Source organism: Aegilops tauschii, chromosome 4, assembly GCF_002575655.3.
Source record: "Aegilops tauschii subsp. strangulata cultivar AL8/78 chromosome 4, Aet v6.0, whole genome shotgun sequence".
Classification (NCBI taxonomy): Eukaryota; Viridiplantae; Streptophyta; class Magnoliopsida; order Poales; family Poaceae; genus Aegilops; species Aegilops tauschii.
This window is the reverse complement of record NC_053038.3, coordinates 464,409,149-464,432,569: the sequence shown is the minus strand read 5'-3', so window position 1 is coordinate 464,432,569 and position 23,421 is coordinate 464,409,149. Positions and strand designations below refer to the sequence as shown.

Genomic DNA, 23,421 nt, shown 5'->3' with positions numbered 1-23,421 from the left:
CATTCAACTCGACCAGAATAATAGTGTCGTCCGCATATTGGAGATGGGTGAGACCATGGGGAATGAGATTAGAACACACCGGAGTAATGTGCCCACTAGTGTCTGCCCTAGAGAGTAGGCGAGATAAAGCATCTGCAACAAAATTGAATAAAATGGGAGAGGCAGGATCGCCTTGCCTCAGGCCCCTACTGTTGGCAAAGAATTTGCTAACCTGACCATTAACATTGATGGCAGTGTGGCCTCCCGAGACCAACTGCAGAATCCTATGGACGAGGGGCCCCTCGAACCCTTTGGCCAATAAAACTCTACGAAGAAAATGCCAACTCACCGAGTCATAGGCCTCTCAAAGTCTAATTTTAGAATCACCGCTTTCGACTTGCGAATCTTAAGGTCATGAACGATTTCATGCAAATAGAGAACCCCGTCCAGAATGAAACGACCCTTAATGAAAGCCGACTGAAAAGGGCTAATGGTACGGTGGGCAATGGGGGAGAGACGAGTAGCTAACCCTTTAGCCGGAAACTTGGCGAAGTTATTAATAAGGACAATCTGCCTAAATTGCGAGATCAAATCCGCGCCCTTGACTTTAGTAATAAGGGTAATGACAGCGTAATTAAGGCGAGAGATGTCCACCGTACCCAACCAGAACCCTTGGATGATCGTACAAATGAGAGGCCGCAACTGCGGCCAGAATTTTTTGAAGAAGGGGATCGAAAAACCATCAGGGCCGGAAGCAGCATTCGGGTTAGCCGAGCTAATCACCTGCCAAATCTCTTCATCAGATAAGGGGACCATCAGGCCCGAATTTTCGCCTGGAGAGATCTTAGACCCCTCATCCCAGAAGTCAGGGCAAAGGCCAAGCCCAGGGTCCGGCTTAGAGCCGAGTAAATTGGAATAGAAGCTAACAATGTGATTCATAATGAGGGACTGGTCAGAAATTCTAACGCCGTCAATCAACAGAGTGTCAATGAAACATCTGCGGCGTCTGCCATTCGCGATCGCAAAAAAATAAGCCGTCATAGCATCCCCTTTCAAAGTCCAGTTAAGGGCACCTCGTTGGCGCCAGTAAATTTCTGACTGTTGGTGAAGCAACACCAAAGCGTCTTCCAGCGAGTAGCGAGTAGCCCACTGAGAGGCGGAGAGCCCAGATGTGTCAGCAGATTGGTCCAAATCCCGGTGGAATGGGCTTCCGTGATTTGCACCTATTTAATTTGGCACTGTTGGGAAAGCATGGCTGGAGACTCATGAACAATCCAAATTTCCTTTGTGCAAGAGTGTTAAAAGCAAGGTATTTTCCGGACACTGATTTTTTGCACACAACTGTACCAAAATCTTCCTCGGCCACATGGCGTGCAATAGTGGCTGGTCGTGATGCTCTTAACACTGGCTTGATTAAGAGAGTGGGAGATGGATCCACCATCTCCATATGGGATGACAAGTGGATTCCGGGCACTTTGTTGATGCGGCCCCTACTGAAACCGGAGGGCACGCAGCTACAGTTGATGAGTGAGCTAATTCACACATATAACTGGACTTGGCGTGCTGATCTCATTCGAGATGTTTTCATACCACCTGATGAGGATGCTATCCTTAATATCCCATTACATAATGGAGGTGGACATGATTTTTTTGGCCTGGGATTTCGAGAAGTCAGGGATGTATTCTGTGAAATCTTCGTACCGTGCTCTTGTGACTCAGAAAGAGCTTTCTGCTCCAGAGGAAGGGACGGCTACAAGCACTTCATTGACAGATAAACAGATATGGACAACCCGGTGGAAACTCAAAGTGGTGCCAAAGGTGCGTGTTTTTTGGTGGTGTGTTCTTAGGGGTATTTTACCCGATGAGGCAACCCTCAAATATCGACATATTCAAGAGAAAAGTATGTGTAAAATTTGCCATGCTGTGGAGGAGGATCTCATGCATGATCTAGCTCACTGCTCTCATGCAAGGAAATTTTGGGATGAGGCGCAATCACTTTTGGATTTTCGGCTGTCGAGGCTTCATCCTGCCACTTGGGCTCGTGACATTTTATGCGACCCTGCCATCCTGGATACAGATCGGCCGAAGATCATCACGGTGATGTGGTCGATTTGGCACTCGAGAAACCGGTGGATACATGACAACGAGGAAATCGATCGAGTTCTTTCTGCTAAGCGGACTAAGGAATCCCTTGCCCTACTTGAACTACCTCGTGATCATGCAAAAATTCTGCCTGGTTTTGGGTGGCGTCCGCCAGATGATGGAATTATCAAAATTAATACAGATGGTGTCATTTGTTCTGATCTGTGGAAGGGAGGAGTGGGTGGCGTTGCTCGTTCTGCTTCCTCGTTTATTGTTGCATGGAGCAAGCCTTACCAGGATGTTACTGACCCGCTAATCATGGAGACCTTATCCTTTCGTGATGGCGTTCGTCTAGCAAGCATCCGCGGTTGATCATGGAGTCCGATTGCCTGGAGCTCGTTAATCTCTGGCACACTAGGCGACTGTCACGCCCGGTGGTAGCGCCTCTTCTAGATGAAATAGGAGAGCTTCTACCTCAGTGTATTTCTTTTTCTTTTCAACATGTAATTCATAATGCTAACCTCCCGGCTCACCTTTGTGCGAAGTTTGCTTGCACTCTGGATGTGTCTGAGAGCTAGCTACATGCTCCTCCTAGTTTCCTGATCAGTAGCCTTATGGCTGACTGTCCCAGGGCTGCTTTTGTTGAATAAAGCTCTCGAAGTTTGCCCGCAGAAAAACTAGGCCTAACTAAAGCCCAGAAAAAGTTCACAGCAACATTCTAGAAAAAAGGCAAAAAAAAGCTAGGCCTAACTAAAGCCCAGAAAAAGTTCACAGCAACATTCTCAAAAAAACATGTATGAAGGACGGAAGTACATGACGGGACCTCCTATGTGACGCTCTCTGTGTCAGAGAGTTGAGGTTTCGCACAGGGCGCGGCTCACCTGGGTCGGCCCATATTAGAGTGGCACGCGGTGGCACTTCGCGTGGTTCCGTACATGACAGGACCTCCTATGTGACGCTCTCTACGTCAGAGAGTCGAGGTTTCACACAGGGCACGGCTCACCTGAGCCGGCCCATATTAGGGTGGCACGCGGTGGCACTTCGCGTGGTGGATAAAATGCCAAAAAAATGCGGGGCTAGTGCTGTGATTCGAACCCTAAAATTGGCGGCTAACAGCGAGCTACGCTAGTCGCCCTGTCCAACAAGCTTCTGTGCTTTAGATGCAACGCGGCCCTTAATGAAGTAAGCCACAGTGGCGAAATCTAAACATTCAGAATCGAGGCTTGCTGCCAGTGAACCAAAATCGATAGCCATTGTAACTAAAAATAGCAGCCCAGTGCTTATGAACTATAAGTCACAACAGAGTTAACTTTCTTAGAAATTTCGAAAGTTATTTTCTTTTAAAAATGTAAATATTTTTTTAAACACGGACCTTTTCAAATTTATGAACAAAATTTTCAAAACACAAACATTTCATGAAAAAACGTGAACATTTTTGGAGTTTCTCAACCATTTCTTGAAAAGGGAACAAAGTTGAAAACAAGAAGAATTATTGAAATTACGAACAATATTTCAAAAAACAGAAACATTTTCTTAAAAATAGGAACACCACTTGAAAATGCGAACATTTATCAAAATTATGAATAACTGTTTCAAAACGGAAACCTTTTCAGAAAATTCCCTATACATTTTCTGAATTTAGGATCAAAGTTTAAAAAAATAAGCCTTTTTTGAATGTGTGAACAAACTTGGAAAAGCTGGAACATTTTTTGAAACTCTTTGAACATTTTTTTAATTTGTGACTTTTTTTCAAAACACGAACATTTTTTGGAATTATGTACAATTTTTTCAAAATGCAAACATTTTTGGAAATTAGAACCCATCTTTGCAAACATGATTTTTTTCTAAAATTCAAGAACATTCTTTCAATCTGCGAACAAAATGAACACAAACATTTTCATAATATGTGAACAAATTTGGAAATGCTGGAACATTTTTGTAAATTCCAGAATAATTTTTGAATTTATGTCTACAACTAAAAATTACGACCATTTTTTAAATTTACGAACAAATTTATAAAAACATGAACAACTAATGAAATTTTTGAAAGTAGGAACATTTTTTTTTGAAATTCTGAACGTTTGAACAAAAAATGCAAACATTTATTAGATTTGTAGTTCTATTTCTTTTAATTTTAGAACTTTTTTGTAAAAGAACCTAAAAATATTTGAATTGCTAAACTTTTTTGTAAAAGAACCTAACAATATTTGAAATGCTAAGCTTTTGGGTCAAAAAACATTTCGCGAAAAAACGTGTTTTCATTTTTTTTTCTCTCACGAGAGTCACGGTTTTGCTTCGCGAGAGTCACGGCCGCCCCTTTCGAAAACGAAAAAAAACTTGTTTTCTGATTTTTTTTCCTTCCGCGAGATGCACGGTTTTGCTTCCGCGAGAGGCACGGTTGTGCCTTCGCGAGAGTCAGGGCCATGCCTTTCAGAAAAGGAAAAAAAATACGTTTTTTGTTTTTTTTTTCTTCTGCGATAGGCACGGTTTTGCTTCAGCGAGAGGCACGGTTGTGTTTTCGCGAGAGTCACGGACGTGCCTCTCGGAAACGGAAAAAACACATTTTCTATTTTTTTTCCTTTCGTGAGAGGCACGGTTTTGCTTTCGCGAGAGGTAGGGTTGTGCTTTCGCGAGAGTCACGGCTGTGCCTCTCGAAAACGGAAAAAGAAACGCGTTTTTTTCCTGTGACAGGCATGGTTGTTCTTTCGCGAGAGGCACGGGTGTGTCTCTTTCGAAAAGAAAAAAACCCGTGCTCCCGGTTCGGTTTTTTCGTGAAAAAAAGTTCATCAAAACCTATCAACATGGGATCTAGTTTTGAAGATCTCGACACGAGGAATCCAACGGGGAAAACAGTTCGAGATTTGAACGCACGGTTCAAGGGATAAAATATTTTGAATAAACGGATCTACGAAAAAAGGAAAAACTCCCATGTTGTGACAAGTGGCGCACATGCAGCGCGCCACTTGTCGCAACCTGGGGAGGTGGGAGTGATCTTTGTAACGAATACTCCTTCACTACTTTTTTTTAGGGAAAAGCATCTAGGCTTTATTGCATGTTGTAATGTTTACAGAAATAGAGTTCACGTTATGTGGAGCTCCCAACCATAAGTGTCTACCAGGGGAAGGGAAATACTAAATGTAGCTTGTCTATGCGCTTCGAAATTCAAAGCTCTTGATTCAAAATTAAATACACACTCACTAAAGCTATTACTATAATCTCTGATCTCTCTAATGATGCTGTCATAGTTGCCTCCTGCTCCCAGATTGATGTGATTAACCACATGCTTATAGTCAGACCCAATGGATAGGAACTGCATGCCCAGGTCTTGCCCTAGTGATAAAGCCTCCCTGCAGGCTATTGCTTCTAGTGACGGTGCATCCAGAAGGCCTCCAATGACCAGTACTGACGAGCCCAAATAACCTCCGTCTCTGTCCCGGCAAATTGCTGCTGCAGTACCCAAGTTACGTGCTACAGACACGCCCGCGTCGACGTTAATTTTGACAGATCCCAGCGCAGGGGGAAGCCATTGTCTCTGAGTGCTACTACTTGCTGCTCTTGTTGTTTCATGTGGCTCCTCTGGATATATTTGTTCCAGTTCAGCGATGAAAGTAGTCACAAATAAGTGCGTCGACAAGGGGCTTTGGTTTATACCTTCATGGATCAGCTTTCGTCTCGCCGTCCATATTGCCCACAAGGTCACAGTAAGCCGTGTGAACTGATCATGTGATAATTCATCCATTAGAGTAAAAAGGCAGTTTCTAGCTGAAGGTTCCATTGTAGCCATCATCCTGTCCATAAGTTCTGGGTCAACCAAAGCCCACACACACCGTGCCATGCAACACTCGATGAGGCTATATCTCCAGGAATCCCGCAGATTGAGCACACATCTCTGTCCATCATGTTTCTATGTTTTCGCACATCGTCTGTGGGCAAAGAATGTTGCGCCAATCTCCATAGAAAGACTTCCGGTTTCGCTGGCACAAGAATCTTCCAAAGCGAGGTCCATGATTTTTCATTTGCTGAGTTGTTTGAGGAGCCCGGCCTCTCCTCAAGCCAATCTTCACGCCGTTTCTTTGCTGCCACAATCATCCTGTAAGCTGACCGTACAGTGAATATTCCAGGTTTTTTGAAATTCCAGGACCAATAATCCTCCATATTACGAGTACACACCGGTATCTGCATAATTGCTGCTGCATCATGTGGCAAGAAAACCTGTCCCAGAACCTCACGGTTCCACCTGGCGTTCGGGACATCTAGAAGTTCTGAAACGAGCACAGGTAGTTGAGCCACACGTGATAGAAGTGTTCGCATATTTTCTTCTCTCGGTATCCAGTTTGAGTGCCAAATCTCAGTAGTAGCACCATTGCCAATTCGCCTGATAAGCCCCTGTTTAAGAGTGTCTCGTCCTTCAACAATTGCTCTCCAAATCTGTGAGGGGGTGGGTTCCTAGTGTTGCATCAAGGAAATCAACTGCAGGGAAGTACACCGCCTTAAGGATTCGTGCACTTAAAGAATCGGGGTTTTCTAGGATTCTCCAAGCCCGTCTTGCTAGAAGCGCAAGATTAAAGATCTCAAGATCTCTAAATCCTAGTCCCCCCATGTACTTTGGCATGCTCATCGTGTCCCACGACACCCAATACGGTTTGCGCTGTCCTCTTTTACTCCCCCACCGAAATGCCTTGATCATGGAAGTAAGATGTTCACAAGGACCTCTCGGTAGCTTAAAACATGACATTGAGAAAACCGGTATAGCTTGGGCAATTGATTTAATTAGGACCTCTTTTCCTGCTGCCGACATCACTTTTTCCATCCAACCTTGGATTTTATTCCACAACCTGTCTTTCAAGTACTTAAAAGCCCCATTCCTTGAGGCACCCACATCAGAGGGCATCCCAAGATATTTCTCATTTAACTGCTCATTTGGGACATTCAATATATTTTTCACCATACTTCTCATCTCATTGGGACATCCCTTGCTAAAGTGGATTGATGACTTATCTTTATTGACCCGCTGTCCAGAAGCCTTTGCATAAGTTTCCAAAAGGAGAGACACTTCCTCAGCCCCATCTTGAGTTGCTTTAAAAAACAGCAGGCTGTCATCTGCAAACAGCAAGTGGTTCACCGGCGGTGCCGTTGTAGCCACTTGAATGCCACCAAGACTAGATGACTGAACTCTGGATTTTAGGAGGCACGAAAGGCCCTCTGCTGCCAGCAAAAAGAGATAAGGTGAAATAGGATCACCCTGACGGATACCACGAGTTGGTTTAAATTCTTCCAACTTTTGCCCATTGAAGAGAACTGAAAAGGAGACCGAGCTGACCATCCCCATAATTATATTTACCCATCTTTCCCTGAAGCCAAGTTTTAACACTATAGCTCTAAGATAGGGCCATTCCACGCGATCATACGCCTTCATCATGTCTAACTTCAGGGTGCAATGCCTATGTTTTTGAGCTTTGTTCCTCTTCATAAAATGCAGACACTCATATGCAGCAATTATATTGTCAGTGATCATACATCTAGGAACAAACGTCGATTGCTCCTCAGATATAATTTCCGGTAAAATAAGTTTCAGACGATTTGAAATAACTTTGGAAGCCGGTTTATATAGGACATTGCATAAGCTAATAGGCCAAAACTGGGTCAAGAGCGTGGGGTTTTAACCTTGGAAATAAGAACACGGCAAAGAACCTTGGTAATAAGAACATTGCATAAGCTAATAGGCCGAAACCGGTATAGCTTGGGTTTTTACCTTGCATAAGCTAATAGATCTCCCTCTTCTTCTTGATCATCAGAGACACGGCGTTTTTCAGAGGTTTTGTGACATCCACTTTGACTCGGACGCGAAAGAAATTACCCTCGAAATCTTGGGATTTTGGCTCAGCATGCACAAATTCACCCACCGTGGAAGCAAGGGATTTTATAAGATAGAAAAAGAGCTCCGGCAGGTCATGTATCTGAATATGGGGATGCCCGTCTCGCATACACAAACTCCTTCACCAGTGATTTCGCGTACCAGAATGTTCCCAAAACTGGGATATGGGGGGATGCCCGTCTCGCTACTAAATGGGCCGGCCCGTGTCGGATCGATCGTTCGATCCCTTTTTTTTGCATCGAACTCTGACTTTATTTAACGAATAATTATGCGGTTACAGTCTGCCCGTAGGCTGTTGACAAGGAAATCTGGACTCGCATCGAGCCAGCAGTCCGTACCCTCCGTTGCACTAGCGCGCTGTGCACATAAGTGGGCCGGGAAGTTAAGATCCCTACTGATATGCTGAACCGAGAAAGAAACAAAATTAAGGACTAAAGCTTCAAGTTCACAAAAGATAGGCGCAGCAATAGATCGTGAGTTGCCACGCGAACTCCATTGGGTGACCAGCTCCATGCAGTCGACCTGCATTATCACATGTGACATTCCACGTAGATGAGCAAAGATCACACCTTCCCGAAACGCTAGGAGCTCAGCAATAAAAGGATCAGAGACCCCCTCTAGCGGCTTGCACCAAGCTCCCACAAAAGAAATGTGAGACTGAGCAACGCCACCTGCTCCTCCTGACAACGCGTTTGGGAGTACCGAGCCATCAGTATTGATGGTAATCCACCCCACATCGGGGGGTTCCAACTCCGTCCCACCAGCACCACTGGGCGACGGTTAGGTAGTCGAGTATGGCCAGGGTTTCATGGATCCACTTGAGCGCTTGCACCGGGGAGAAGCCCTCCTGATCGTGGGTCCATTTGTTCCTGGAGGTCCATATTGTATGCATGATTGTGATAATCTGACACCGAGCCTCGTCAGAAACATCTCATCGAGCACAATATCCCGTGCCCATGTTAGCGGATGCAGCCTCGGTAGATGGAGATCAAACCGATCCTTCGCCGCAACCCAAAACTGCTTGGCGTGTGAGCATGAGATGAGTGCATGCATTAAGTCTTCATTCATGGCCTTGCATAGATCGCAGCGGCCAAGTGGCTTGATGTGACGGTGCTGTAGAGTCATGTAGTCTGGCAGGATGCCACGCAAAACCCTCCACCAGAAAACCCTAACCTTCGGCACCACCCGTAGTTTCCAAAGTGCGGTCCATAACTGTTTATTTGCTGATGAAGTGTCCGTCATCGTCCCTTCCTCTAGAGAACTAAGCTCGTTCCGAGTCATGAGAGAGCGATACACTGATTTTACAGTGTAGTTACCCGACTTTTCCAACGACCACGCCAAACTATCTTTCCCACCTGATCTTTTCAAGGGTATATTAAGAATCGCCTCAGCATCGGGGTGCAGAAAATTTTGGCGGACCAAACTGGCCTTCCAACTCCCAGTGTAGTCATCTATCAGCTCTGAGACAGTGTGCAGGGGCGCCGCCCCTAATCTACCAGTCGGTTTCATAGTGACTATGTTTGGGATCCAAGGATCATTCCAAATAGATATAGATGAGCCATCTCCTATTCGGTGGATCAGTCCCCTCTCCAAAGCCTTCCTGCCTGCGATGATAGCCTTCCAGGTAGAGGAAGCTCCCTTGGGTATCGAGGCTTGCAGAAAAGTTGAGTGTGGGAAATACTTTCCCTTCCAACACTCTAGAGCACAAAGAATCTGGTTTGGTCAGAATGCGCCAGCCTTGCTTTCCAAGCATTGCTAGATTGAACATTTGGGGATCCCGAAAGCCCAGACCTCCTTTGATTTTTGGCTCTGTCAATTTATCTCACGCCAACCAATGTAGGGATCTTTTGTCAATTTATCCCCTCCGGACGCAGATCGTTCGATCCCTGTGCGACGCGCCGGCAATAGGTTTTTCCGTACATGACTACCCGTATCGTAGTATTGTAAGACTGAGACTCGAGTCCTGGATGAGCCCATTTACTAGAGGACGCGCAGGTGTCGAGCCGCCGCCGCAAGATCTTGCCGGCGCCAAAGTCGGCGATCTTGAACTCGACAGCTGCGCCGGCGAGCAGGCTCGCCGGCTTGTGTTCGGGGTGCACGACGCGAAGAGCGTGCAGGGCAGCAGGGCCTCGAGCCCCAGAAGCTCCAGCACCCCACGGCGGCCATGGGGCACTCTCCCATGGAGCGGTAGAGCCTGCGGAGGAGCCCAGCGAGGCAGCCCACGCACAGGAGCTAGATCGTCAGCACCGCAGGCGACGGCATGGCCGTGTGGAGGCGCACGAGCCACGCGGCACGTCCACGGCGAGCATGAGTATCTCCGTCGCGTGGGCCAGCATTGCCGCCGCCGCCGCCGCACGCGTGCTACGCGACCACGGCCGCGTCAACAACGCCGGGATCGACTGCACGAGGCTGCGTCGAGGCCATGCGCCGGGCCGTGGAAGTCCTTCCTCGGCCAGCTGCGGCTCGTCCGCGCGTCACGCCTTACATATGGATTTTCGGCGGTCCGGGCGCTCTGTCAACTTGGAAGCGCCGTCGGCGGTGCAGGCCTCCACGGACGCGCTGTGGCTGGAGCTCACGCCGCTCGGGGTACACGTCCGGTCTGGGGCACACCACGACGCGCTCTGGGGCACGCCAACGACCCGCAGCTCGCCCGAGCGAAGCAGGGGAGGCAGGTGTGAGAAATGTACCGGAAGGACGCGGCGGCAATCGAGAAGACGGCGCGGACCTCGCAGTGGGCGGGGGCGTCGGCGTTCTCGAGGCACGTGGCAGCGAGGGTGGTGCGGGCGAGACCGTCGAGGCAGATCGCGTACGGGAATGGCAAGCGAACGAGATTTCGTAGCATTTGCCGTGGAACAGGGAGATCTCCCAAAAAGGCCAAGGTAAGAACTGAAGTGGAGCGTTTAACGCGTTTCCCGGTTCAGTGCGCATTGTGTCGTACTAGTACCTCCGTTTATCAGTGCCTCTTATTTTAGGTCATAGTTTGATCATAATTTTGACTAGTAAAATATAAGTACACAGTAAAGATAATATAATCAAAAACTACGTTCAAATATAAATCTAACGATACATCTTTGGTGATAGGTATTAATATTTTGTTAGTCAAATATGTGGTCAAATTTTGACCCAAAATATGATAAGAACAAATAAACTCACATGGATGTAGTACTACTCCTTGGAGTACAAAGCTTCTCCCATTCAAAAAAAGTACAGAGTTTCTGGTCAAAATGCCTTGAATAGTTGTATTACATATATTTTACGACTTTAAATATCATCAAGCGACTATTCAACATAGCTATCTGTTACTATAAACATTAGTCCATCGTCAGTCACCGTCCTCCTCTTCTTCTGAATCTAGGTCGTCGAGGTAGGCATAAGGGTTGGAGCGACGAGCAACGACAACATGCTGCTAGTGCTCTTCTTGTCGTTGTCTGTGGGTCCGAAGTGTCCGTATTTGCGGTGACGCGCCTTCTCTTCAAGCTCGAGGAGCCGCAACACGAGCCCTAGTGGGTCCTCGGGCTTCATCCTCGATGTCGAGTGGGACGACATCGATGGGACGTCATCGTTGACGGGGATGATGATGTCCAAGGCGCCAGACCCACCCCGCCCTCGCGCTCGTCGCCGCGGGTAGGAGGATGCGCCACCTCCCGTGGCTAGTGCGCCGCGGGGAGAGTTTGCCTCACGGTTGCGCGGCATCTAGGACGAAAGGTTCTCCAACGCCAGCCCGTTAAACCAATGGGATGCCTTCTGACGCAGTGGCATTGTCAAGGAGAGGGGAGGAGCTGGCTAGAGGAGGAGAGGGTGGGGAGGGGAAGGCAACAACTAAGGTTTCGGTGATGGGTATGCCTCGCCGTTGGGCATTATAGCCGGAGGACGACGAGAAGATCAGTTCGGACGTCTGAAATCCTCCGGTAGGACCATAAATCCACGGGGCGGTCTAGGGGAGTCCACTAGTAGAAAAAGGGCCTAATGTGAAGCACATTAGTCTCGGTTCCAACGGCAGCGGGCGGCCCTCATTAGTACCGGTTCGTGAAGAACCTTTAGTACCGGTTGGTGGAGAACCTTTAGTACTGGTTCGTGGAGAACCTTTAGTACCGGTTCGTGCCATGAACCGGTACTAATGAGGTGGTGGCAGGCTTGTGTCAGGCTGGGGCCCGGCCAGAACCTTTAGTACCGGTTCATGCCACGAACCGGGACTAGAGATGGACCTTTAGTCCCGGTTCATATAACCAACCGGTACTAAAGGTCACACTATATATAGTGCTTCGTCCAGCCCAAGCCGAAGCGCTCTGTTTTTCCCCTCTCCTATGTTTTCTTCCTCTTCCTCTCGAGCTCACACTCCATTTTTGCCAAAATTTGTGAAGATTTGAAGGCACCCCATCCATCCAAGTGATCCCAAAGGTTAGCAACTCTGTCCTTTCATCTCTCATTGCTAGATTAGCTCTTGCAATGGTCTATAAGTATAGTGATTTGTGGGTTTTATTTTGGGAGGAATTTGTTGGAAATATGCCCTAGAGGCAATAATAAAAGGTTATTATTATATTTCTTTGTTCATGATAATAGTCTATTGTTCATGCTATAATTGTATTGTCCGGAAATCGTAATACATGTGTGAATACATAGACCACAATATGTCCCTAGTAAGCCTCTAGTTGACTAGCTCGTTGATCAACAGATAGTCATGGTTTCCTGACTATGGACATTGGATGTCATTGATAACGGGATCACATCATTAGGAGAATGATGTGATGGACAAGACCCAATCCTAAGCATAGCATAAAAGATCGTGTAGTTTCGTTTGCTAGAGCTTTTCCAATGTCAAGTATCTTTTCCTTAGACCATGAGATCGTGCAACTCCCGGATACCGTAGGAGTGCTTTGGGTGTGCCAAACGTCACAACGTAACTGGGTGACTATAAAGGTGCACTACGGGTATCTCCAAAAGTGTCTGTTGGGTTGGCACGGATCGAGACTGGGATTTGTCACTCCGTGTGACGGAGAGGTATCTCTGGGCCCACTCGGTAATGCATCATCATAATGAGCTCAATGTGACTAAGGCATTAGTCATGGGATCATGCATTGCGGTACGAGTAAAGAGACTTGCCGGTAACGAGATTGAACAATGTATTGGGATACCGACGATCGAATCTCGGGCAAGTAACATACCGATTGACAAAGGGAATTGCATACGGATTGATTGAATCCTCGACACCGTGGTTCATCCGATGAGATCATCGTGGAACATGTGGGATCCAACATGGGTATCCAGATCCTGCTGTTGGTTATTGACCGGAGAGGCGTCTCGGTCATGTCTGCATGTCTCCCGAACCCGTAGGGTCTACACACTTAAGGTTCGGTGACGCTAGGGTTGTAGAGATATATGTATGCGGAAACCCGAAAGTTGTTCGGAGTCCCGGATGAGATCCCGGACGTCACGAGAGGTTCCGGAATGGTCCGGAGGTGAATAATTATATATAGGAAGTCAAGTTTCGGCCACCGGGAAAGTTTCGGCAGTTACCGGTATTGTACCGGGACCATCGGAAGGGTCCCGGGGGTCCACCGGGTGGGGCCACCTATCCCGGAGGGCCCCGTGGGCTGAAAGTGGAAGGGAACCAGCCCTTAGTGGGCTGGGGCGCCCCCCTTGGGCCTCCCCCCCTGCGCCTAGGGTTGGGAACCCTAGGGGGGGGGGGAGCTTCCCCCTTGCCTTGGGGGGCAAGGCACCCCTTCCCCCCCACTTGGCCGCCGCCCCCCCTTTGGATCTGATCTCCAGGGCCGGCGCCCCCCCAGGGGGCCTATATAAAGGGAAGGGGGGAGGGAGGGCAGCACACAACAGCCTTGGGCGCCTCCCTCCTCCCCTGCAACACCTCTCTCTCTCCCGCAGAAGCTCAGCGAAGCCCTGCCGGAGACCCGCTACATCCACCACCATGCCGTCGTGCTGCTGGATCTCCATCAACCTCTCCTTCCCCCTTGCTGGATCAAGAAGGAGGAGACGTCGCTGCACCGTACGTGTGTTGAACGCGGAGGTGCCGTCCGTTCGGCACTCGGTCATCGGTGATTTGGATCACGGCGAGTACGACTCCGTCATCCACGTTCATTGGAACGCTTCCGCTCGCGATCTACAAGGGTATGTAGATGCACTCCCTTCCCCTCGTTGCTAGTACACTCCATAGATGCATCTTGGTGAGCGTAGGAAAATTTTAAAATTATGCTACGATTCCCAACAGTGGCATCATGAGCCAGGCCTATGCGTAGTTACTATGCACGAGTAGAACACAAAGCAGTTGTGGGCGTTGAGTTTGCCAATTCTTCTTGCCGCTACTAGTCGTTTCTTGTTTCGGCGGCATTGTAGGATGAAGCGGCCCGGACCGACCTTACACATACGCTTACGTGAGACAGGTTCCACCGACTGACATGCACTAGTTGCATAAGGTGGCTAGCGGGTGTCTGTCTCTCCTACTTTAGTCGGAATGGATTCGATGAAAAGGGTCCTTATGAAGGGTAAATAGAAATTGGCAAATCACGTTGTGGTCATACGTAGGTAAGAAAACGTTCTTGCTAGAAACCTACAAACCACGTAAAAACTTGCAACAACAATTAGAGGACGTCTAACTTGTTTTTGCAGCAAGTGCCATGTGATGTGATATGGCCAGAAGATGTGATGAATGATATATGTGATGTATGAGATTGATCATATTCTTGTAATAGGAATCACGACTTGCATGTCGATGAGTATGACAACCGGCAGGAGCCATAGGAGTTGTCTTTATTATTTTGCATGACCTGCGTGTCATTGAATAACGCCATGTAAATTACTTTACTTTGTTGCTAAACGTGTTAGCCATAGAAGTAGAAGTAATCGTTGGCGTGACGACTTCATGAAGACACAATGATGGAGATCATGATGATGGAGATCATGGTGTCATGCCGGTGACGAAGATGATCATGGTGCCCCGAAGCTGGAGATCAAAGGAGCATAATGATATTGGCCATATCATGTCACTATTTGATTGCATGTGATGTTTATCATGTTTTTGCATCTTATTTGCTTAGAACGACGGTAGCAAGTAGGATGATCCCTTATAATAATTTCAAGAAAGTGTTCACCCTAACTGTGCACCGTTGCGAAGGTTCGTTGTTTCGAAGCACCACGTGATGATCGGGTGTGATAGATCCTAACGTTCGAATACAACGGGTGTTGACGAGCCTAGCATGTACAGACATGGCCTCGGAACACATGCAATACACTTAGGTTGACTTGACGAGCCTAGCATGTACAGACATGGCCTCGGAACACGGAGGACCGAAAGGTCGAGCATGAGTCGTATAGAAGATACGATCAACATGGAGATGTTCACCGATCTTGACTAGTCCGTCTCACGTGATGATCGGACACGGCCTAGTTGAACTCGGATCATGTTTCACTTAGATGACTAGAGGGATGTCATCTGAGTGGGAGTTCATTAAATAATTTGATTATATGAACTTAATTATCATGAACTTAGTCTAAAATCTTTACACTATGTATTGTAGATCAAATGGCCAACGTTGTCCTCAATTTCAATGCGTTCCTAGAGAAAACCAAGCTGAAAGATGATGGCAGCAACTATACGGACTGGGTCCGGAACCTGAGGCTCATCCTCATAGTAGCCAAGAAAGATTATGTCTTAGAAGCACCGCTAGGTGAAGCACCAATCCCAGAGAACCAAGACGTTATGAACGCTTGGCAGCAGCGTGCTGATGATTACTCCCTCGTTCAGTGCGGCATGCTTTACAGCTTAGAACCGGGTCTCCAAAAGCGTTTTGAGAAACATGGAGCATATGAGATGTTCGAGGAGCTGAAACTGGTTTTTCAAGCTCATGCCCGGGTCGAGAGATATGATGTCTCCGACAAGTTCTTCAGCTGTAAAATGGAGGAGAACAGTTCTGTTAGTGAGCACATACTCAGAATGTCTGGGTTGCATAACCGCTTGTCTCAGCTGGGAGTTAATCTTCCGGATGACGCGGTCATTGACAGAATCCTCCAGTCGCTTCCACCAAGCTACAAGAGCTTTGTGATGAACTACAATATGCAGGGGATGGAAAAGACCATTCCTGAGGTATATTCAATGCTGAAATCAGCTGAGGTAGAGATCAGAAAAGAACATCAAGTGTTGATGGTGAATAAAACCACTAAGTTCAAGAAGGGCAAGGGTAAGAAGAACTTCAAGAGGGACGGCAAGGGAGTTGCCGCGCCCGGTAAACCAGTTACCGGGAAGAAGTCAAAGAATGGACCCAAGCCCGAGACTGAGTGCTTTTATTGCAAGGGAAGTGGTCACTGGAAGCGGAACCGCCCCAAATATTTAGCGGACAAGAAGAAGGCCGGCAACACCCAAGGTATATGTGATATACAAGTAATTGATGTGTACCTTACCAGTACTCGTAGTAGCTCCTGGGTATTTGATACCGGTGCGGTTGCTCATATTTGTAACTCAAAACAGGAACTACGGAATAAACGGAGACTGGCGAAGGACGAGGTGACGATGCGCGTCGGGAATGGTTCCAAGGTCGATGTGATCGCCGTTGGCACGCTACCTCTGCATCTACCCACGGGATTAGTTTTAAACCTCAATAATTGTTATTTAGTGCCAGCTTTGAGCATGAACATTGTATCTGGATCTCGTTTAATTCGAGATGGCTACTCATTTAAATCCGAGAATAATGGTTGTTCTATTTATTTGAGAGATATGTTTTATGGTCATGCCCCGCTGGTCAATGGTTTATTTTTGATGAATCTCGAACGTGATGTTACACATGTTCATAGTGTGAATACCAAAAGATGTAAAGTTGATAACGTTAGTCCCACATACTTGTGGCACTGCCGCCTTGGTCACATTGGTGTCAAGCGCATGAAGAAGCTCCATGCAGATGGACTTTTGGAGTCTCTTGATTACGAATCATTTGACACGTGCGAACCATGCCTCATGGGTAAGATGACCAAGACTCCGTTCTCCGGAACAATGGAGCGAGCAACCAACTTATTGGAAATCATACATACCGATGTGTGTGGTCCAATGAGTGTTGAGGCTCGCGGAGGATATCGTTATGTTCTCACTCTCACTGATGATTTAAGTAGACATGGGTATGTCTACCTAATGAAACACAAGTCTGAAACCTTTGAAAAGTTCAAGGAATTTCAGAGTGAAGTTGAGAATCAATGTGACAGAAAAATAAAATTCTTACGATCAGATCATGGTGGAGAATATTTAAGTCACGAGTTTGGTGCACACTTAAGGAAATGTGGAATAGTTTCACAACTCACGCCGCCTGGAACACCTCAGAGAAATGGTGTGTCCGAACGTCGTAATCGCACTCTATTGGATATGGTGCGATCTATGATGTCTCTTACCGATTTACCGCTCTCATTTTGGGGTTATGCTTTAGAGACTGCCGCATTCACTTTAAATAGGGCACCGTCTAAATCCATTGAGACGACACCGTATGAATTATGGTTTGGGAAGAAACCTAAGCTATCGTTTCTAAAAGTTTGGGGATGCGATGCTTATGTCAAGAAACTTCAACCTGAAAAGCTCGAACCCAAGTCGGAAAAATGCGTCTTCATAGGATACCCTAAGGAAACTATTGGGTATACCTTCTACCTCAGATCCGAGGGCAAGATCTTCGTTGCCAAGAACGGGTCCTTTCTAGAGAAGGAGTTTCTCTCGAAAGAATTGAGTGGGAGGAAAGTGGAACTTGATGAGGTGATAGTCATCCCTTCCAAACCGGAAAGTAGCGCAGCGCGGGAAAATGTTCCTGTGGTGCCTACACCGGCTGGGGAGGAAGTTAATGATGATGATCATGAAGCTTCAGATCAAGTTACTGAACTTCGTAGGTCCACAAGGACACGTTCCGCACCAGAGTGGTACGGCAACCCTGTCCTGGAAATCATGTTGTTAGACAACGGTGAACCTTCGAACTATGAAGAAGCGATGGCGGGCCCGGATTCCGACAAATGGCTAGAAGCCATGAAATCCGAGATAGAATCCATGTATGAAAACAAAGTATGGACTTTGACTGACTTGCCCGATGAGCGGCGAGCCATAGAAAACAAGTGGATCTTTAAGAAGAAGACGGACGCGGATGGTAATGTGACCATCTACAAAGCTCGACTTGTCGCTAAGGGTTATCGACAAGTTCAAGGGGTTGACTACGATGAGACTTTCTCACCCGTAGCGAAGCTGAAGTCCGTCCGAATCATGTTAGCAATTGCCGCATACTATGATTATGAGATATGGCAGATGGACGTCAAAACGGCATTCCTTAACGGCTTCCTTAAGGAAGAGTTGTATATGATGCAGCCGGAAGGTTTTGTCGATCCTAAGAATGCTAACAAAGTATGCAAGCTCCAGCGCTCAATTTATGGGCTGGTGCAAGCATCTCGGAGTTGGAACATTCGCTTTGATGAGATGATCAAAGCGTTTGGGTTTACACAGACTTATGGAGAAGCCTGTGTTTACAAGAAAGTGAGTGGGAGCTCTGTAGCATTTCTCATATTATATGTGGATGACATACTATTGATGGGAAATGATATAGAATTCTTGGAGAGTATAAAGGCCTATTTGAATAAGTGTTTTTCAATGAAGGACCTTGGAGAAGCTGCTTATATATTAGGCATCAAGATCTATAGAGATAGATCAAGACGCCTCATTGGTCTTTCACAGAGTACATACCTTGACAAGATATTGAAGAAGTTCAATATGGATCAGTCCAAGAAGGGGTTCTTGCCTGTATTGCAAGGTGTGCAATTGAGCACGGCTCAATGCCCGACCACAGCAGAAGATATAGAAGAGATGAGTGTCATCCCCTATGCCTCGGCCATAGGGTCTATTATGTATGCCATGCTGTGTACCAGACCTGATGTAAACCTCGCCGTAAGTTTGGTAGGAAGGTACCAAAGTAATCCCGGCAAGGAACACTGGACAACGGTCAAGAATATACTGAAGTACCTGAAGAGGACTAAGGATATGTTTCTCGTTTATGGAGGTGACGAAGAGCTCGTCGTAAAGGGTTACGTCGACGCTAGCTTCGACACAGATCTGGATGACTCGAAGTCACAAACCGGATACGTGTATATTTTGAATGGAGGAGCAGTAAGCTGGTGCAGTTGCAAGCAAAGCGTCGTGGCGGGATCTACATGTGAAGCGGAGTACATGGCAGCCTCGGAGGCAGCACAGGAAGCAGTCTGGATGAAGGAGTTCATTACCGACCTAGGGGTGATTCCCAATGCGTCGGGCCCAATGACTCTCTTCTGTGACAACACTGGAGCTATTGCCCTTGCGAAGGAGCCCAGGTTTCACAGGAAGACCAGGCATATCAAGCGTCGCTTCAACTCCATTCGTGAAAGTGTTCAAAATGGAGACATAGATATTTGTAAAGTACACACGGACCTGAATGTAGCAGATCCGTTGACTAAACCTCTCCCTAGGGCAAAACATGATCAACACCAGGACGCAATGGGTGTTCGATTCATCACAATGTAACTAGATTATTGACTCTAGTGCAAGTGGGAGACTGTTGGAAATATGCCCTAGAGGCAATAATAAAAGGTTATTATTATATTTCTTTGTTCATGATAATAGTCTATTGTTCATGCTATAATTGTATTGTCCGGAAATCGTAATACATGTGTGAATACATAGACCACAATATGTCCCTAGTAAGCCTCTAGTTGACTAGCTCGTTGATCAACAGATAGTCATGGTTTCCTGACTATGGACATTGGATGTCATTGATAACGGGATCACATCATTAGGAGAATGATGTGATGGACAAGACCCAATCCTAAGCATAGCATAAAAGATCGTGTAGTTTCGTTTGCTAGAGCTTTTCCAATGTCAAGTATCTTTTCCTTAGACCATGAGATCGTGCAACTCCCGGATACCGTAGGAGTGCTTTGGGTGTGCCAAACGTCACAACGTAACTGGGTGACTATAAAGGTGCACTACGGGTATCTCCGAAAGTGTCTGTTGGGTTGGCACGGATCGAGACTGGGATTTGTCACTCCGTGTGACGGAGAGGTATCTCTGGGCCCACTCGGTAATGCATCATCATAATGAGCTCAATGTGACTAAGGCATTAGTCATGGGATCATGCATTGCGGTACGAGTAAAGAGACTTGCCGGTAACGAGATTGAACAATGTATTGGGATACCGACGATCGAATCTCGGGCAAGTAACATACCGATTGACAAAGGGAATTGCATACGGATTGATTGAATCCTCGACACCGTGGTTCATCCGATGAGATCATCGTGGAACATGTGGGAGCCAACATGGGTATCCAGATCCCGCTGTTGGTTATTGACCGGAGAGGCGTCTCGGTCATGTCTGCATGTCTCCCGAACCCGTAGGGTCTACACACTTAAGGTTCGGTGACGCTAGGGTTGTAGAGATATATGTATGCGGAAACCCGAAAGTTGTTCGGAGTCCCGGATGAGATCCCGGACGTCACGAGAGGTTCCGGAATGGTCCGGAGGTGAAGAATTATATATAGGAAGTCAAGTTTCGGCCACCGGGAAAGTTTCGGGGGTTACCGGTATTGTACCGGGACCACCGGAAGGGTCCCGGGGGTCCACCGGGTGGGGCCACCTATCCCGGAGGGCCCCGTGGGCTGAAAGTGGAAGGGAACCAGCCCTTAGTGGGCTGGGGCGCCCCCCTTGGGCCTCCCCCCCTGCGCCTAGGGTTGGGAACCCTAGGGGGGAGCTTCCCCCTTGCCTTGGGGGGCAAGGCACCCCTTCCCCCCCACTTGGCCACCGCCCCCCCTTTGGATCTGAGCTCCAGGGCCGGCGCCCCCCAGGGGGCCTATATAAAGGGAGGGGGATAGGGAGGGCAGCACACAACAGCCTTGGGCGCCTCCCTCCTCCCCTGCAACACCTCTCTCTCTCCCGCAGAAGCTCAGCGAAGCCCTGCCGGAGACCCGCTACATCCACCACCACGCCGTCGTGCTGCTGGATCTCCATCAACCTCTCCTTCCCCCTTGCTGGATCAAGAAGGAGGAGACGTCGCTGCACCGTATGTGTGTTGAACGCGGAGGTGCCGTCCGTTCGGCACTCGGTCATCGGTGATTTGGATCACGGCGAGTACGACTCCGTCATCCACGTTCATTGGAACGCTTCCGCTCGCGATCTACAAGGGTATGTAGATGCACTCCCTTCCCCTCGTTTCTAGTACACTCCATAGATGCATCTTGGTGAGCGTAAGAAAATTTTAAAATTATGCTACGATTCCCAACAGAATTATGTGTGGTAGTATTTGATTTATATGCAATTTGAGGTCAAAATGACACTTAGTTTGCATATGTAGGTGTGGTTTACTTAGTGCCTTCCCGTTTTCGTCCTAACCACCGTCGATCGCCCGCACCATCCCGTCGCCGGCACCACCTTGTGGTGAGCCTCTTGTTCTTATCTTTTTTATATAAAAAATTCATGTTTGTGTGATTTAGATATATAGTTACTCGTATAATTATCTTACCCGTACGTTGTTTGCTATACATAGTGCCATGGTTTTGATATCCGTCCCCATCGGCCCTCGTCGGGGTTATGATTCGGATGTGGTATATTCTCTTTTATAACTATTTGTTGCATTTCGTGTTTATGACAAATTAAGCCCATCAAGTTGACATAGATATTTTTATCTAGAAGGTATGTGAACCAGAAATTCCAACCGACCCTATTATCGAGATGTTAAATTTAGTTGAAAGAGAAAACGAGTATTTGAAAGAAAAATTAAAAAGAATTGAGGGGGAGAAGATGGAATTGGAGTTGCATGTTGCCGATGTCGTCGATGATCACAAGATCAAGATGGAGAAAATGCGCTTAAAGATTAGAAAGATTAGAAAATATGCCATTGATAGTGAGGCTTGGTATCATTATGCTGTTGGATCAATTGTTACCTTAGTTGCGATCTTGATCGCATTTGTTGTTGCATTTAAATGCTTTAGTTAGAGAGTTATTTGTATGTTTGTTTTATGAGAATAAGTGTTGTATGCACTTTATGTATGAACTTGTATTAATTTGGTCTATTCGGTGTTGTGTAATGAAGTAGAGCCGGCAATGGATGTACGATGACCGATTCTCTCCCCAGTTCGTTAATGGCGTGAAAACTTTTCTGCTTTTGGCTGAGGCGAACAAGCGTGCGGATGGTTTTATGTCTTGTCCATGTGTTGGCTGTAAGAATGATCGGAATTACTCTAAGTCAAAAACCATTCACTGGCACCTGTTTAAGTCCGGTTTCATGCCCCACTATAATGTTTGGACCAAGCATGGAGAAAGAGGGGTTATGCTGAATGACAATGAAGAAGAAGAGGACGACGACAGCTATCCTGGCCATGGGTTCCCTGAATATGATGGTACAACAATGGGGGAAGAACCTGAGCCTGCAATGCGGGAAGAAGCTGAAGAAGAGGCATCAGATGAGCCCGCTGATGATCTAGGTCGGGCCATTGCCGATGCAAAGAGAAAACTCATCAGTTACAAAGGCATTTCATTTTTTATACCTATTACAACTCCAGACTTTTTATGCATTCAGTATGCACCATTCAAAGCCACGTCATCAACTTTCAACCTTTCTGACATCATTTGCTATTTTTCATGTATTTACTGATTTTTTTGAGCTAAATGACCCTGAAATTGAAAAGCAGTACAAATGAACTCTGAAAAGGTTGAAAGTTGGCATGGTATTATCATTTCACCCACATAGTATGTGCAAAAAAGTTGAGAGGGTTATGGCAAAAACTGGATGCACTTCATGTACAAAATGGACTATCTCTTTCGAAGTATCAGGGTTTCGGACGAAAACTCATCTGTTACAAAGGCATTCCATTTTTTAAATAACCTAAGTATTACCAAATTGAATATAATGATAAAACACAGTAATATTAAACATAAGAAAACAGAATCACTGGAAAATCTACTTTTAAAGTGAAGTTATTCACAAACTAGTGATTCACACAAATTTCAAATAATTCAAATTTAAACTATTCAAATTTGAAAACTACTCGCACTAACAGATAGTTTCTAATTTTTTGTACCTAAAGCAAAAATATTCACAAAGAAACTCTAAATACAGCAAAAAACAACTTAGAAATAAAGAAAAGAAAATAAATAAAGCAAAAAAGAAAATAAATAAAAAAGCCCGCCTACTGGGCCACAGCGGCCTGCATACGACTAGAAACCCAACCTGTAGTTGGGCCAGGATGCAGGCCCACAAGGCCCAGTGGGCCCATAGGGCAGCGCGGCAGAGGTAGGCCGAGAAGGACTGCAATAGAGAGGAGCTCGAGACAGCAGCCGCGCCGGGGCTTATAAGCAGGTGCGGGCGCCCCTCAAATAGCGAGGTGGGACTAAACTTGCCCGCACCGCACCTGCGCCAGCGCACCCCTTTAGTACCGGGTGGTGGATCCAACCGGTACTAAAGGAGGGGTCTTTAGTACCGGTTGGAGCCACCACCCGGTATTAA

General features: G+C 46.8%; 1 pseudogene; it reads left to right on the top strand.

Moving 5' to 3' along the window:
• Positions 1-10,243: 10,243 nt before the first annotated feature.
• Positions 10,244-10,920, top strand: LOC141021962 (uncharacterized; annotated as a pseudogene).
• The last annotated feature ends 12,501 nt before the right edge of the window (positions 10,921-23,421 follow it).